Source organism: Lepisosteus platostomus, chromosome 26 (genome assembly GCF_059453375.1).
Source record: "Lepisosteus platostomus isolate fLepPlt1 chromosome 26, fLepPlt1.hap1, whole genome shotgun sequence".
Taxonomy (NCBI): domain Eukaryota; kingdom Metazoa; phylum Chordata; class Actinopteri; order Semionotiformes; family Lepisosteidae; genus Lepisosteus; species Lepisosteus platostomus.
The window spans coordinates 5,593,834-5,609,324 of NC_142636.1; the positions used below are offsets into that span (position 1 = coordinate 5,593,834).

General features: G+C 47.6%; 2 pseudogenes; one reads left to right on the forward strand and one right to left on the reverse strand.

Annotated features, from left to right (window-relative positions):
• The first annotated feature begins 1,278 nt into the window (after positions 1–1,278).
• On the forward strand, positions 1,279–3,031 carry LOC148639794 (uncharacterized; annotated as a pseudogene).
• Positions 3,032–3,203: 172 nt separating this feature from the next.
• On the reverse strand, positions 3,204–6,084 carry LOC148639795 (uncharacterized; annotated as a pseudogene).
• Between the last annotated feature and the right edge of the window lie 9,407 nt (positions 6,085–15,491).

A 15,491-nucleotide genomic window follows, 5' to 3' on the forward strand; every position in this document is an offset into this window, starting at 1 on the left:
AAAACTTCTGGAACATGGATTGAAAATCCTGGAAAAAATTCTGGACAAGAGACTCAGGAAGATAATCAAGATCCACAACTCACAATTTGGATTCTCAGCGGGGAAAAGCACAACAGATGCCATTTTTGTGATGAGACAGTTACAGGAGAAGACACTAGAGAAAGGGAAAAAGCTGTATGTGGCCTTTCTGGACTTGGAGAAGGCATATGACCGTGTGCCCAGAGAGGTGGTGTATTGGTGCTTGAGGAAGAAAGGAGTACCAGAAACCATGGTGAATTTAGTTCAAGCAACCTATAGAGATGCAACTACGAAGATGATAACACAACAGGGAGAGACAAAAGAGTTTGAAATCACAGTTGGAGTACACCAAGGATCAGCACTAAGTCCTTTCCTTTTCATAAACATTATTGACACACTGACAGAGGAGGTAAGAACAGAAGTGCCTTGGGAACTCATCTTTGCTGATGATGTGGCACTGATGGCAGACTCAGAAGTAGAACTACAGGAGAAAGTGTTCAAACGGCAGAGGAGTCTGGAAAAGGGTGGACTGAAAATGAATGCAGAAAAATCTGAAATAATGGTAATGGAGAGAAGAGGAGATACTATGACCAATGTTGAGGAGACAAATGGAGGAAAACTGAAACAAGTTGATGACTTTAAATACCTTGGATCAAAACTGGTAAAGGGAGGAGAAACACTGGAGGCAGTAAAACAAAGAGTGAAAGCTGGATGGAACAAGTGGAGAGAAATAACTGGAATAATCTGTGACAGGAAAATTCCCAGAAAGTTAAAGTGCAAAATGTACAAGACTGTGATTAGACCTGTACTACTATATGGAGCTGAATGCTTGGCAGTTGGAAAGAGGGAAGAGAACCTGATGAGAAGAACTGAAATGAGGATGTTGAAATGGATTCTGCAGATTTCAATGAAGGATAAGATCAGAAATGAAGAAATCCGTAGACGATGTAGGGTGGTGGATGTGGTTGAGAAGATGCGAGAGGCGAGGTTACGGTGATATATGGACATATCATGAGGAGGGACGTTGAGGAAGTAACAAAGAGGGTAATGGAATTTGAGGTGGAAGGTAACAGAGGAAGAGGCAGGCCTAGAAAGAGATGGATAGATTGTGTGAGAAAAGATATGGAGGTATGTGAAGTGAGTGAGGAAGATGTGCTCGACAGAGACAAATGGAGAAGAGCAACCAAAGCAGCTGACCCCAGGACAGTCTGGGACTAAGGCTGTGAAAAAGAAGAAGAAGAAGAAGAAGGTGGAGGAAGGATGACGGGAGCGATTGCTTATTACCGACAGCTGAGTACGATTGAGTGTGGTTGTTGTCACCCCTCCCGAACTTTCGTTATAAACTCCATTCATGAAATTCAAGTATTTTAAAGGGTTAATTATAAAGTAAAAAACGTACAATGTACACAAACATTATAAGCTGATCACCCGTTTCTTAATGATCGAATCCCGTTTTTTATAGCGTTTAAAGTCATGCAATGTTCCAAGCTGGGACACTCACTGTATCATATTGTAACGCCCTCGCCTGGTGGTTTTTGTGTTTGGTTTTGTGTGGTTGTTAATGAATAAAGCTAGCGCTTGGTTTGTTAATCGCGTCTCCACTGGTCCTTTGTTCTGAAAAGAACCTGTAAACGCTACATTGGTGTCAGAAGCAGGCAGGATGGACAAATCGTGGCAGACACTACCCGATTCTGTTAAGCGCCGGCTGACGCTGAAAGAAACAGAACCCATCGGCAGCGCACATAGGGAGCCTGAGCAACTCCTGGGTGCGACAGGTGGCCACAGCCCTTACCAGGGCTACCCAGTAGTGGTCCCACCGGTAGAATTGGGGCAACTGGCCGCTACTCCTGGTCAGCGGGCACCCCAGAGAGAGGATACTCTCCCTGCCGGAGCCGATCAGTGATTCCCACACCTATCGGCGCGGGTGCGATCAGGTCGCTACGATGGTGAAGCACCTTGGGAAACCTACGAGGCGCAGTTCCGGCTCGCGGCCTGGACGAATGGCTGGAACCGGGCGGAGATGGCCGGCCACCTGGCGGCGGCGCTGGAAGGAGCGGCCTGCCAGGTGCTCCTGGACGTCCCGGAGGAGGACAGAGGCGAACACACGGCGCTGGCAGCAGCTCTACAGCTGCGCTTCGGTGTGGAGGAGGCGCCAGACTTGATGCTGGAGAGGCTGGCCCTGCGGCGGCGCCGACCAGGAGAGCGGCTGGGCCAGGTTGCCGCTGATGTCACGTTCCTCGCCCGCCGAGGATACTCAGCTTTTCCTCGGGAGGGGCAGCGGGAGATGGCTCTCCACGCCTTTCTCAAGGCCCTCTCACCCGAGGAGCTGCGGCGCCACGTGCAGCTGGCCGCGCCAACATCACTGGAGCAGGCCTTGGCCCTTGCTACACGGGCTGAGGCCGTGTTCGGGGTGGCTGGAAGCACCAGCAGACGCAGTGCACCCTGCCGGCTGACCGAGGCGGCGATGGAGGAATCCAGCGAGGGGGAAGAGGAGCCAGCCAGTGCAGCGACCCCCGCGGAACAGCCCCGCACGCTGATTTGCAACCGCTGCAGGAAGAGGGGACACCGAGCCCAGTTCTGCCGGGCACCCGAACCTCGCACTCCTCGATCGGCGTCGGGAAACGGGAACGGGGCGGCTCTGCGCGGGGAAGGCTGCCCCTTGAACACCTCAACCCCCGCTCCGGGGAGAGCTGTTAAGACCGGCGCCCCTCACGCCACTGTAGGGCGAGTCGGCTCTAGCCGGGGCCTGTACCTCCACTGCCAAATCGAGGACCAACCCTGCCTGGCCCTACTCGACACCGGTTCATCGGTAACCCTACTCCGGCCGGGCGTCCTCCCCGACGACGAGGGCACCAACCCAGCAGGATGGGAGGCCTCCAGCCTGCGGCTGAAGACCGTGACGGGACAGCTCGCTGCAGTCAGGGGGAAAAAGGTGCTTGCCTTCCGTCTAGGTGCAGCGACGGTGCGCCACCCCTGGACCTACTGCAGCGAGTGGGGGCCAGTTTGGACTTGAGCCGGCAGGAGCTGGTGTGGCAGGGGGAGCGACTTCGCCTGGTGGAGGGCAGGCCCGGCGAAGGCCGAGGGATGCGGGCTTGCCGAAGCCGGGGGAAAAAGAGGCAGTGGCGGCGGCGGCGGCAGTCGCCGGGGCAGGCCAGGCCTGCGAGCCGGGGAGCGAGTGTGCCGGATCCTGCCCCCGAGTCAGCCGGGGGGCCAGACAAGGCGGCGGCGGCGGGGCTGAGTGTTGCGTGGAAGCGAGGCGCGCCGTTGAGGACCTCTACCAGCGGAGCTGCAAGGGCCTCGATCAGGACCAGCGGCAGCGGCTCCAGGAGCTACTCGCCCAGAACGAGGATCTCTTTGCGGCGAAAGATGAGGACTGCACCCGCACTGCCCTGGTCCAACACGAAATCAAAACCGGCGACGCTCGGCCCATCCGCATCCCACCGGGACGCATGGTTCACGCCAAGCGCAGCTTTCTGGGGTTGGCCTCGTACTACCGGAGGTTCGTCCGGGACTTTGCCAGCATCGCTGCCCTGCTGCACCGCCGTTTCGACTGGGACTCGGGCTGTGAGACGGCCTTCGGCCGGTTGCGTGAAGCTCTGGTGGGGGCCCCCGTGCTGGCCTACCCCGACCCGTGGTTACCGTATGTTCTCGATACCGACGCGAGTAACTCGGGGGTGGGTGCAGTGTTGGCGCAGGAGGGGCCAGATGGGGAGCGCGTAGTGGCCTACTATAGTCGGGCTTTGACTAGGGCTGAACAGAACTACTGCGTGACCCGTCGCGAGCTGCTGGCGGTGATGGCGGCGGTCCACCACTTCAGGCCGTACCTGTTCGGGACCCGGTTCCGGCTGAGGACCGACCATGCGTCCCTCACCTGGCTGCTCCACTTTAAGGAGCCGGAGGGGCAGATGGCACGGTGGATAGAGATCCTGCAGGAGTACGACTTCACTGTCGTGCACCGTCCGGAGTCTCGCTATCTCAATGCCGACGCTGTCTCGCGGCGCCCCTGCGAGGCCACGGACTGCCACCACTGCGCCCGGTGGGAGCAGCGTGAGGAGGCTGTCCGCACCGTGGCGGAGGCGAGAACCGCGGCCACGGCCCAGGAGGGGCCGCTGGGGGTGGGCCTGTCAGAGTTGGCGCAGAGTCAGGCAGCTGATCCTGACGTGGGGCCGGTGCTCCGCTGGAGGGCAGCAGGAGTGCGGCCTACGCGAGAGGAGCTCGCCCCGCACCCAAAGTCTGTCAAGGCCCTCTGCGCCCTGTGGGAGGCCTTGGAGGTAAAGGACGGGGTGCTGTGCTGGGGGTGGCGGGTACCCTCCAGTGGCGAGGTACGGTGGCAGCTGGCGGTGCCATGGTCGCTCCGCGGGGCGGTGCTCCGAGCGGTGCACGGCCAGATGGGCGTGGGGCACTTCGGCGGTAAAAAAACCCTGCAGCGTCTCCGAGGCCATTTTTATTGGGGTCTTTGCCACTGGGACGTGGAGTGGTATTGCCAAACGTGTGCGGTGTGTGTGGCGCAGAAGGGCCCCCCTGAGCGCTCTCGGGCCCCCCTCCAACAACACCAGGTGGGGGCTCCTATGGAGCGGGTGGGGGTGGATGTTTTAGGCCCGTTTCCACGCACCAAGTCCAGGAACCGCTACGTCTTGGTGGCCATGGATTATTTTACGAAGTGGCCGGAGGCCTACGCCCTCCCGGACCAGAGTGCCCCCACGGTGGCCGATGCACTGCTGGAGGGGATGTTTGCCAGGCTGGGGGTGCCGGAGGAGTTACACAGTGACCAGGGGCGTAACTTCGAGTCCCAGGTCTTCGCCAGAGTGTGCCAGCGCCTGGGGATCACTAAGACGCGGACCACACCGCTGCATCCCCAGAGCGACGTGTTGGTGGAGCGGTTTAATCGGACGCTCGCCACCCAGCTGGCCACCCTGGTGTCCCGGCACCAACGGGACTGGGACCGCCACCTCCCCCTTGCGCTCTGGGCGTATAGGACCGCGGTCCAGGAATCCACCGGGTGCACCCCGGCCTCGCTCATGCTGGGCCGGGAAATGCGAACCCCGGTGGACCTGGTCTTCTGCCCACCGCCCGGAAACGGGTCGGAACTGCCGGCTGGACCGGACTGCGAGTGGGACCTACGGCAGCGGATGCGGCGGGTTCACAGCTTTGCACGGACCCACCTGACTCAGGCGGGAGTCCGGTAGAAGCGGCACTACGACCTGCGCTGCAGGGGGCCTGCCTTCCAGCCCGGGGACTAGGTTTGGGGGTACAGCCCGCGCCGCCACAAAGGCCTCAGCCCTAAGCTGGCGCCGTCGTGGGAGGGGCCCGCTGAGGTACTCGGGGTGGTGGGCGAGGTCTGCTACCGTGTCCGGTTGCGAACACGGGGGAGAGTGGTGGTCCTGCACCGAGACCGCCTGGCCCCCTACCGGGCCCGGGAGGAGGAGCCGTGTGGGGAGCCTCTAGAGAAGCAGCCGGGGCTGGGCCGGCTGATAGTGGGGCGTCTGTGGGTCGCCAGCCGTCACCGCGGCGCAGCGGTCGCTCACGCAGGGTTCCGCAGCAGTTGGCCGAATACGAGTACAGCCTGAGGGGGGTGTTCGACGTCGGCGAGACGCCAGACGCTTCAGGTGGGGGCAGTGTAACGCCCTCGCCTGGTGGTGAGGAGGAAGCGCCCCTAGGCGCTCGTAGTACCGCTGGGCATGCTGGGCGTGGTAGCCGGGGAGAGTCTGAGGGTCAGCACGATGACCAGCGGCTGACCCTACCTGTGTAAATAATGTCATAGTAGTTCTAGTGTCTTGTGTAGTCTTATAAGAGTATAGCATGTTGTTAAGTAATTACCACCCTAAAGATGTGTACGTGTTCCGACAGTCTCCTCATGTGCGTGTATATTCTGTGTTTGTTTTTGTGCGGTTGTTAATGAATAAAGCAGCGCTTGGTTTGTTAATCACATCTCCACTGGTCCTTTGTTCTGAAAAGAACCTGTAAACGCTACAATATTTTCAATTTCTTTTTTTAAAACTTCAAAAAATCGTTTGCCCAGCAAGATTTTAATTTTGCACGGTAACGATATATATCACGATATAGATTGTTTTCTCATCATTTCAATAGAACATGCTTTAAATGGAGTACAACTTTTTTATTGCCTGGAGTTAGCTATTAGGTTATTATTAGCTGTTGGTTAGCTACCGTGTTGTTCCTTTAGTAGTTTTGAAATTTCACACTGAACTGAAGTGCATGTCGAACAGTTTAAGCACATTTTTATTTTGCAGAACTGAAACAATACAATAAACTTATGAACATGAATTAAATAAGTAAATATGTAATACTTCAAGTAAAATTCTTATCGAATTAAATTTGTAATACTTCTTAAAACAAAATAAAGTAAAAAAATAAGATAAAAACTCTTCAGCCATTAAAGTAATAACCCCTCCAGTATTCAAACGGCTGCTTCGTGTCCACATGGAAGCCCGCGTGGTGAATGACTCGGGCAGCAATGTCTTTTCACCCCGACACGAGAGCTGCTGGACTCGCACCCCTGTTCCGTCTTGAGCGGATGGAAGAGGGCGCTTGTACTACCGCCTCTGGCTAAAATCGCCGCCCGACAGAATTGGCAGAAAACCGGTTTCTGCTCGCGGTCCGAATTTTTAAATCCGCGCCATTTCCAAACGACCGATGAAGCGCCCTCCTTCTCAACAATTCCGTTTCTTGTGGCCGGCTCGCTAGCACTGCCTTTCTGCATTTCTCCGCGTTTTCCGTTTGTTAGTGTTCGCAGACCGGCCCGGCGAACAGGTGTTTGTTTTCAGGGAAAGGGAAGAGGACGCCCGCGTGTTTATATTGGCCGCCATGACCTCAGACGCGTCATAAACCGGACGCCTGAACCACCGAAGATCAATCATTCTGAACCTATCCGATTTCCAAATATCAGCAAGATGAACATTTTCAGAATTAGAGAATTGGAGCTAAAATATGGCAGAATTGTAAACTATGACGGTGCTGGTGGCGCAATCTGTGTAAACATCAAAATCCATTCTCTACCGGTATAAACGGTTTAGCCAAATCCATATCGGACACATGTTTCTACCGGTATACCGACTATACGGGTTATACTGCCCACCACTGTTTCAGTCCCCTCTCATCCAGCTCAAAATCTCTTTCAGCTTCTCCCCTCTGGAAAACATTTCAAATCCTTCCTCTCAAGGACTGCCCGTTTCAACCTCAGCTTCTATCCCACTGCCAGACGAACTGTGAATTCACGTTGAACTCTGACATTTAGTTGTATAATGATGCTGTTACATGGAAAGTTGTTTACATATGTGACAATGTTTGTCTTCTGTCCTATTTGAATTTGTACTGTATATGTTGTTTGTATGTCTCATCTGTGTTCTTTGCTGTACCGAAAGCCAATTCCACCAACTACTGTTGTGTGGCAATAAAGAATAATGAATGAATGAGTCCCTGAGGCGTACCGTCCAATATTTCGAAAGAGTGAAAAAACAAGCTTGCATGAGAGAAAAGGGTGCAGTGAACTGCGCAGAGTAGCTGACGTTGACCAACAGCTAAAGTTGCTTAAAGAATTTAAAATCCGTCTGACTACTGCAGATCTCATGTAATTGAGCAGAAAGTCACCGTGCTCTTATAAGCGGTTCTGTTAGCAGAGTTTGAGTTAACACACTGCACCCCTTTGAATGGATTTTTATCACCTTTATTACCTTTGCCTGTCTGGGGTGTGGGGCTGTATCTCTTCCTCAGTTTAAAGTCTGATACGTCCGCAGTAAACCGAGAGACTAAAACCCACTATCGATAAAACATCTGCTTTGCGACACTTCTCAAACTGCTCCAAAGTCGGGCGCAGAGTATCATCCTCTAAACTGAAAGCTACAATGGACTCCACAATCACCCGTAATATTCAATTCAATGCAATTTATTTTATATAGTGCCTTTCACAACAAGGTTGCCCCAAGGTGCTTAACAATGCAAGTAACCATGCATGTTGTAAATACAGAACAGAAGACCGGAAGACAACAGAGGAGAGGAACCCAAAACTCCTTAGTTAGGAAAAGAAAAACCTCTGGGGGTCCAAGGTCAACTGGCTGCCCAACCCCTCTGGGCATGCTAACATTATACAATTCAAAAAGGAAATAAATAAATGAGGGTATTAATCCATCCATCATGTCTTCTGTATGTCAGTATTACAGACTGCAGTACCGTAATATCTGTAATACAAAGGACCACCACAAACTAAAACAAGCCCAAGAGCAGCACGCGTGAACCAAGGAAAAAATATCAGCTCCACAAAACAAGTCCCCAAACATGCTACATCCCCACTATATTAACAGCAAGGCGAAAGTGGGGAGGTGATTTTTATATTTTTTTAAAGAAAATTAAAAATAAGAAACAATGACATGCCCCTGCCTAACTTTATTGCATGGCTTTAAAAGCTATAAAACATTTTTAGATAGTTAAACACCACTTATGCATGAAAAGCAGCTGATTTTTTTTCCTCGTGATCAGCTTAGAATCTTTGTGAGCGCTGTAAATTAAAATAAGACTGCCAATGCAACACGAAACTTATACACAAAAATCACATTCTTCTCTTAAAACCAGGAATGACTTGGCTAAAGCTGCGTCAGTGACAATCGGGAAGGTGTACTGATGGAGAGTGGAATTACAGCCCGCTTCCCTCCCCCACTGCAAGGTGGTAATGCGCTGGCTGGCACGAAATAGCCCTGCTTTCCGGGTCTCCTGGTTCATTCATCAAGCTGTTACTTACAGACCTGCTGACCTGCTTCACACCACAAGAAGAGAGGACAATGTGATTCTTTCTGTAGAAAACACATTGTTATGTTTACAAAATTAAAGTGTTTTAAAAGTTTAATTAAAAAGTACAAAAACACTTAAGATCATAAGCTGATCATGAGAAAGAAAAATCACCTGTTTATCGCACATAAAAAGTTGTTTTAACTATCGTTTTTTATAGCTTTTAAAGTCATGCAATGTCTGATTTAGGAAGGGACATGTTCTTGTTTCTTATTTTGGATTTTCTTTACAACGTTAAAAGAATCAGTTGCCCATTGTGCCATACAGTGTGATGTTACATTTTTTATGTTTTTAAGACACTTAAGAACACTTAGACTGATGCATAAAAATGTAGCACAATGCATTCTCACGTTCTGAACTCGTTTACACCTGGGATCCACTTAATTCACACTAAGGTTTCTAAAAAGGCAACCTGGTACTAGATATTGTTTAAATAAAAGTTGTGAAAATCGCGATCTTTAAAATGCCTGTGCTTTGAAGGTTCTGTGTTACTGACATCAGAAACTTGTCTTATAAACAGGCATTTTAATTAGAAAGCAGAGGTAATGAAAAACGGAAAAAACTCTGAAAACTGAAAAAAATACAAGAAATTTGAAATGATCATTTATTATTAATAAATTAATATTGTTAATAATGATCAGATATATTATTATAGTTTCAGTGGCCTTTTTAATACCACTTTGTTATTCCCGATTATAATTACAAGGTATATGATTTCGTTTTAAGGCTTGTTGTTAAGGCTTGTGTTAAACTGCCCTACTGGGATGAATAAAGTATTTTGTATTGAACTTAATTAAACCGGTGGAACAGGTTTGTACTTCCACTGTTGACAGTATTCACATTTGCTCATTCATGTTTTTATTTTATTATTAATATCATTTAACACTGAATACACTGTGATATACAAAAAAATAATTTAAAATGTTAATATAGTCTCCATAATATTTATTGTTTTATTTTTTTAAAAGTGGACTACGGTAATACTACTTGATTTATATATCATATTTAGATCTTTAAATTAATATCGTTATTAATTTCTTTAGTTACGCGATTCCATATTACATTCCCTATTAAACTGATTCTGAAAGGTACACATTTTTTACTGTAATAATAACAGCAAGCATGCATAGAAAAGGTTAAAACATTATAGCTTTTACAAAGTATATAAACTTAATATAGCCAGAACGAGCACGTCAAAACTTTTCCAGAATATCCACCGTAAGTGACCGTATTAAAGACTTTGATGCATAAAATGTTTATGAAGAAAGTGGAATACTGTTGTGTACTTTTTATTTAAGCAACCGCTACCAGCCATATACAGTATGTATAATATATTTATATTCCTAAATTAATATCGTTTATGATGATATGACGTTCAGAGACGTTATGTTCCTGTCATTTTTATACTCAGCTACCAAAATTTCCCTTTAGTTGTAAAATTCCATATTAATATTCCAGATTAAGAGGATTTAAACATGCACAGCAGAGAGATTGAATGAAGCAATCGTTTCACTAACATCTAATGCACCACAAGTGCCACCTGTCGATCATCTCTGCCCAGCGAATCACGTGCCGTGGCAACCTGCAGCCCCAATCCCACGTTACGGGGTTTTACTGCGCATTCTGGATGTCTACATCTGTAACAGGTCATTTAAATCTCACATAAAGGCACACTGACAACTAGATGAAACGTTGAATTTACATTTTTGAAACTATACATTTTTTATTCTACTCAGTGTTCCACAAATCGGCCCATCTGACAGATGATCCTTTCAGCTGATAATTCAATTACTAAAATAATAGTAAGAACATGACTGAAATGTATCAACTCAATTCCACACGGAGAGATTTAGCCCTCTGGCTTGAGTGCAATATAAATCCCGAAAGTGAATCCCAGCAGTACTGACCTCCCCATGGCCCCGCCCCCTCTTTAGATACTGTGCGCAGTCATGCCTCGACCAAGTCCCCACAGAAACCAAAGGAAACACAGAGCAAACCGCTCATCTCCACCTTCTTACAATATTTCACTGATCTGTCACAAATCCACGTTTGGATTAGGTGAGTCATTGTAACTAGACTAATGGTTACTAAGAGTTCGGTAACTAATCACCCAACTCGTCGATTGTCACTTTAGCTAATTGCGTAAATGAATTAAAGACTTGGATATGTGAAAACCTTTTGTCACTCAACTCTGATAAAACTGAGCTTATGTTGTTTGGAGCCAACAGTGCAGATACGACTGCTATAACCTCAGCACTCAACTCTGAGGGTTTAAAAGTTTGCTTCAAAGATTCAGCATGTAATCTAGGCGTCATCTTAGACACGAGACTCTCATTTAACTCTCATGTCAATACAGTATCGAAGGTATGCTTCCTACAGTTAAGAAACATTGCAAAACTAAGGCATTTTCTCTACACTCAAGACACAGAGAAACTAATACATGCATTTGTATACAGCAGATTACATTACTATAATGCCCTACTATCAGGGAGCACCTATCGCACTTTCAACACCTTACAGCGAATTCAAAACGCGGTTTTGTGTATTTGTTACTAGGAGTAGAAAGTACGACAACACCTATACTTAGCTCTCTCCATTGGCTTCCTGTCAGGTACAGGGCAGACTTCAAAATTCTTTTACTTATAAGGCTCTCAGAGGTCAGGTGCCTTTCTGTTTAATGGAGCTGATTAATGTATACAATCCAAGTCGCCCATTTAGATCACAGAACGCAGGTCTTCTTCTTAATCCACATATTAATAAAATAACAGCTGGAGGTAAAGCCTTCAGCTACAGGGCCCCTAGTTTATGGAACAGTCTGCCAGCCTACGTACGGGATGCCAAGTCAATCTCAGGACTTAAATCCCAACTGAAAACCTATGACTTCAGCCCAGCCTACTCACACCTTACATCATAGCCCGCTGGAGCTATGGCTGCTGGTGCTGCTGTACATGCCATTGTGTGTCTCTGTGTTGGCCCACCAGGTAGATACATCTGTTCTGACCAGACTATCCTATTCTCCTCCCCACATGTCCGGATGGCGCCCGGGCTGGGGACCATCTGAGTCGGATGCTGCATCACTGCCATGGATCTAAGGGGGACATCGTGAGTATAGCTATCGTTTAGGGAGGATTTGCTGGTCTACAGGGATCTGCATGGAGTACTGTCACACAGAGGGACATGATGGAAGGTTTAATACTACACACTTGGACCCCCAGAGGTTTTTCTTCTCCTTACTGAGGAGTTTTGGGTTCCTCTCCTCTGTTGTGTTTTGGCCTCTTCTCTTTCTGTACTGTAACACGTAGTGCAAATTACGGGGGAGCTAGGGGGAGCTTAGCTCCCTTGAATAAGACACGAGCTCCCCTGAAGAAACCATTTGCGAAATTTTGGGGGGTCACTAAAATATGGAAACTGTCAATTAAAAAAAAATCCTATTTATACAGTATGGGTCAATTTTTCCAGTATAGACTACATTTGAGTTTCTGTTTTGAGTGTGTTGCTACCAAAGAAAAGCTAAGCAATTGAACACTATTACCGATCAAGGCATGGTGGTGCTGTTACAAAAGTAGGCAACGTTCCTTTTCAAGTGACAAACAGAAAAGCTAACAAGTCACTCTTGGTTATGTCTTCTCAAAAAAAAAAGGCGCACAGTAAATATGCAGAGAAACTTTCCAATGACGTTCAGTTTTCAATACATATATAAAAAATTCAGTTTTCTATATATATTTCTGAAAAGCGGCGATAATGCCCAAGAGAAGACAGGGAACTTTACTCGCAAATTTTGGGTTAACAAAACAACTTAAACTGCGCGATCTGACTGTTGCTGCTAGCGGCTGGGGACGTGGACAATGTATTTTTGGACATCACAGAGCTGACGGATGGCACAGACGCGGAATCAATCTACAGTTGCCTGAGAGGGAGCCTTAGTAACGTGGGTTTTGATGATGAGTTCTTGAAGAAATATCTCATCAGCATAGCCACTGACGGGGCTGCAGTGCTCCCTGGTAAATCCTCTGGACTAACTGCTAGGCTAAAGCGTGACTTTCCTAAAGTGCAGTCCATACACTGTCTGGCACATCGCCATGAACTGGCAGTCCAAGACGCTCTCAAAGAAGTGGCTGGGTGTAACCATTTCGAATTCTTTATCGCAAAACTATATTCACTTTATCACCAATCGACTAAGAACGCTCGGATACTCGAGAAAGCAGCCGCAGATCTAAATGTGCAGATTATGAAAATTGGCCAGTTTTTGAATATTAGATGGGTGGCAAGCAGTTTTAATACTGTAAAAGCAGTATGGAAATATTTCCCTGCATTAGCACACCACTGAGAGACAGAAACACAAGGGACTACACAAACACCTCACTAACTCCTCATCTGTTGCTGATTTGGCATCTATGAAAGACGCTCTCCGTGAGCTGCTGGGCCTCTCCCTGAAACTCCAAAACACAGACACATCTCTGGTGGACTCCAGTTGCCACATTCAGCAGACCTTCGATATCTTGACAGCCAAGAAAGACACCGGCGGTCAATCTGCAGTGAAGGCCGAGCAGCGCTCGTCACTGGGTGTGTTTAAAGATGTTGACATCTCAGAGGGTACAGGACAGATAAACCGGCTCCAGTTCCATCAGTCTGTGATCAGTAGCCTTACAAAGCGACTCTGATTCTGAATTAGTCCAGATGCTGAAACTGCTGGATAAGGGCTTCTGGCCGCAGGATCGTGATGTCTTAATTCTTTACGGGGAAGGTGAAGTTGGCGCACTTGCTAAAGCACTGGGCGAACCTGTCATAGAGGCAGTGGAGGAATTCTGCGACTGGAAATTACAAGGCAAAGCATCAGGACAGACGCTGGGAAAACTACGTTTTTTACTTTATAATTAACCCTTTAAAATACTTGAATTTCATAAATGGCGTTTATAACGAAAGTTCGGGAGGGGTGACAACAACCTCGCTCAATCGTACTCAGCTGTCAGTAATTAGCAATCGCTCCCGTCATCCTTCCTCCACCAGACGCTATAAATCCCAGCATGATTTCCTCCTCCCCCTCGTATGCGACTCTCACACCCCAGCTCCACCCCAGCAGCTGCCCCTTGGCCACCCTGCATCCTGTGGCCAGGAGGTCGGCCCTCAGCCCAGCGGGTTAAGGCAATATCCGCTCCGTAATAGTTCATCACGCTTTGATCTCGGGTGTTGTCGCTCCTAGTGAAACACAACACGCGTTTCGTGCAGAAACAATCTCCTTCTCTTCTCTTCCTGTGGTGTGTATGGAAGCATGTTTCCACCAGGGAGTAAAAAACAAATGCGCTATGGTATCTCAGAATCATGCTGGGCAAATGATTTTTTTAAGTTTTAAAAAAAGAAATCGAAAATATGATACAGTGAAGTGTCCCTGCTTGGGCCATTGCATGACTTTAAAAGCTGTAAAAAACGTGTTTAGATCATTAAGAAATGGGTGATCAGCTTAGAATGTTTGTGTACATTGTACGTTTTTTACTTTATAATTCAACCTTTAAAATACTTGAATTTCATAAATGGAGTTCATAACGAAAGTACGCGTTTCGTGCAGAAACAATCTCCTTCTCTTCTCTTCCTGTTGTGTGAAACAGATCAACGGGTCCGTGTTCCCCAGTCAGGCTGGAGAACAGCGCCCCGCCCACTGTGCTCCATCACAGAGGGGGCGGAGCCTAGCAGCACAGACTGAGCGCTAATGGCACCGATCGCGTCTGCATTCATAACTTAGTGTTAAAATTAATCAAACAGTGTTAGTCATTTCTTTTTACTTCTATTTCCTTTGCTTTTTTTGATAACATTGTTAAAGCAGGATCTTATTGTACTTCCTAATTATATTACACGTGGAAAATAATGTTTTTAATCTTCTTTAATGATTTATGTGTTTTGGAAAGGTGTCATCTATACAACAGTGTTCATATAAATTACAATTTAATAATTATTATACATAATAAAAGGTATGAATTCAAATATAGTCATTAATATTAAAATTGCGTTGGAGAAAATTGTTGCACTTTTTTCCACATCTTGTAAAAAGTGATAATTTACCAGACTTTGGTCAAATGTGCACTTGATCTGACAAACTAAAATCAAAATATCACAAAATGAAAGTAAACAAGTAAATTATAAATAATTTAAAAAAATAAAATAAAATTTGGCACTAGTGAAATAAAATATATCAAATTAAAGTTCTAAAATAATGAGAAATAAAATGTAAAATATACTGAGAAAAGTTCCTTTTCCCATCGGCCCTGAGATGAAGCCCATCAGCAGCAAAGGCCTGAGCAACGTCTGCTGGTTCTGCAGAAGCACTCTGTTGCTCCTGAGGAGCTGCACATGGTCCATGTGAGAGGGGAGCTGTGAAAGAGCCCGGGCAGCTTCTTTCACAGCTCCAGCAGCAAAGAGGCATCGCAGAGCCGTGGCAAAACTGAGCAAATTGCCATATGAACCTTACAAGGAGATGCTCTCCTTCCTGCCACAGTCAGTTCTTTCCTAGCTCTAAGGATGTCATAGGAGGAGTCCCCCTGGGCTCTGTTATTGGTCCCTATGTTAATGATCAGTAATATATCCTTGTTCAGGGCCTGGAGGTGGTACAGGTGCTGGTGGGCACTGCGTGTTGTGCCGGGGTGCAGCCACACCTGTTCTGCTGGCATCAGTGTTTCCAGGCCTCA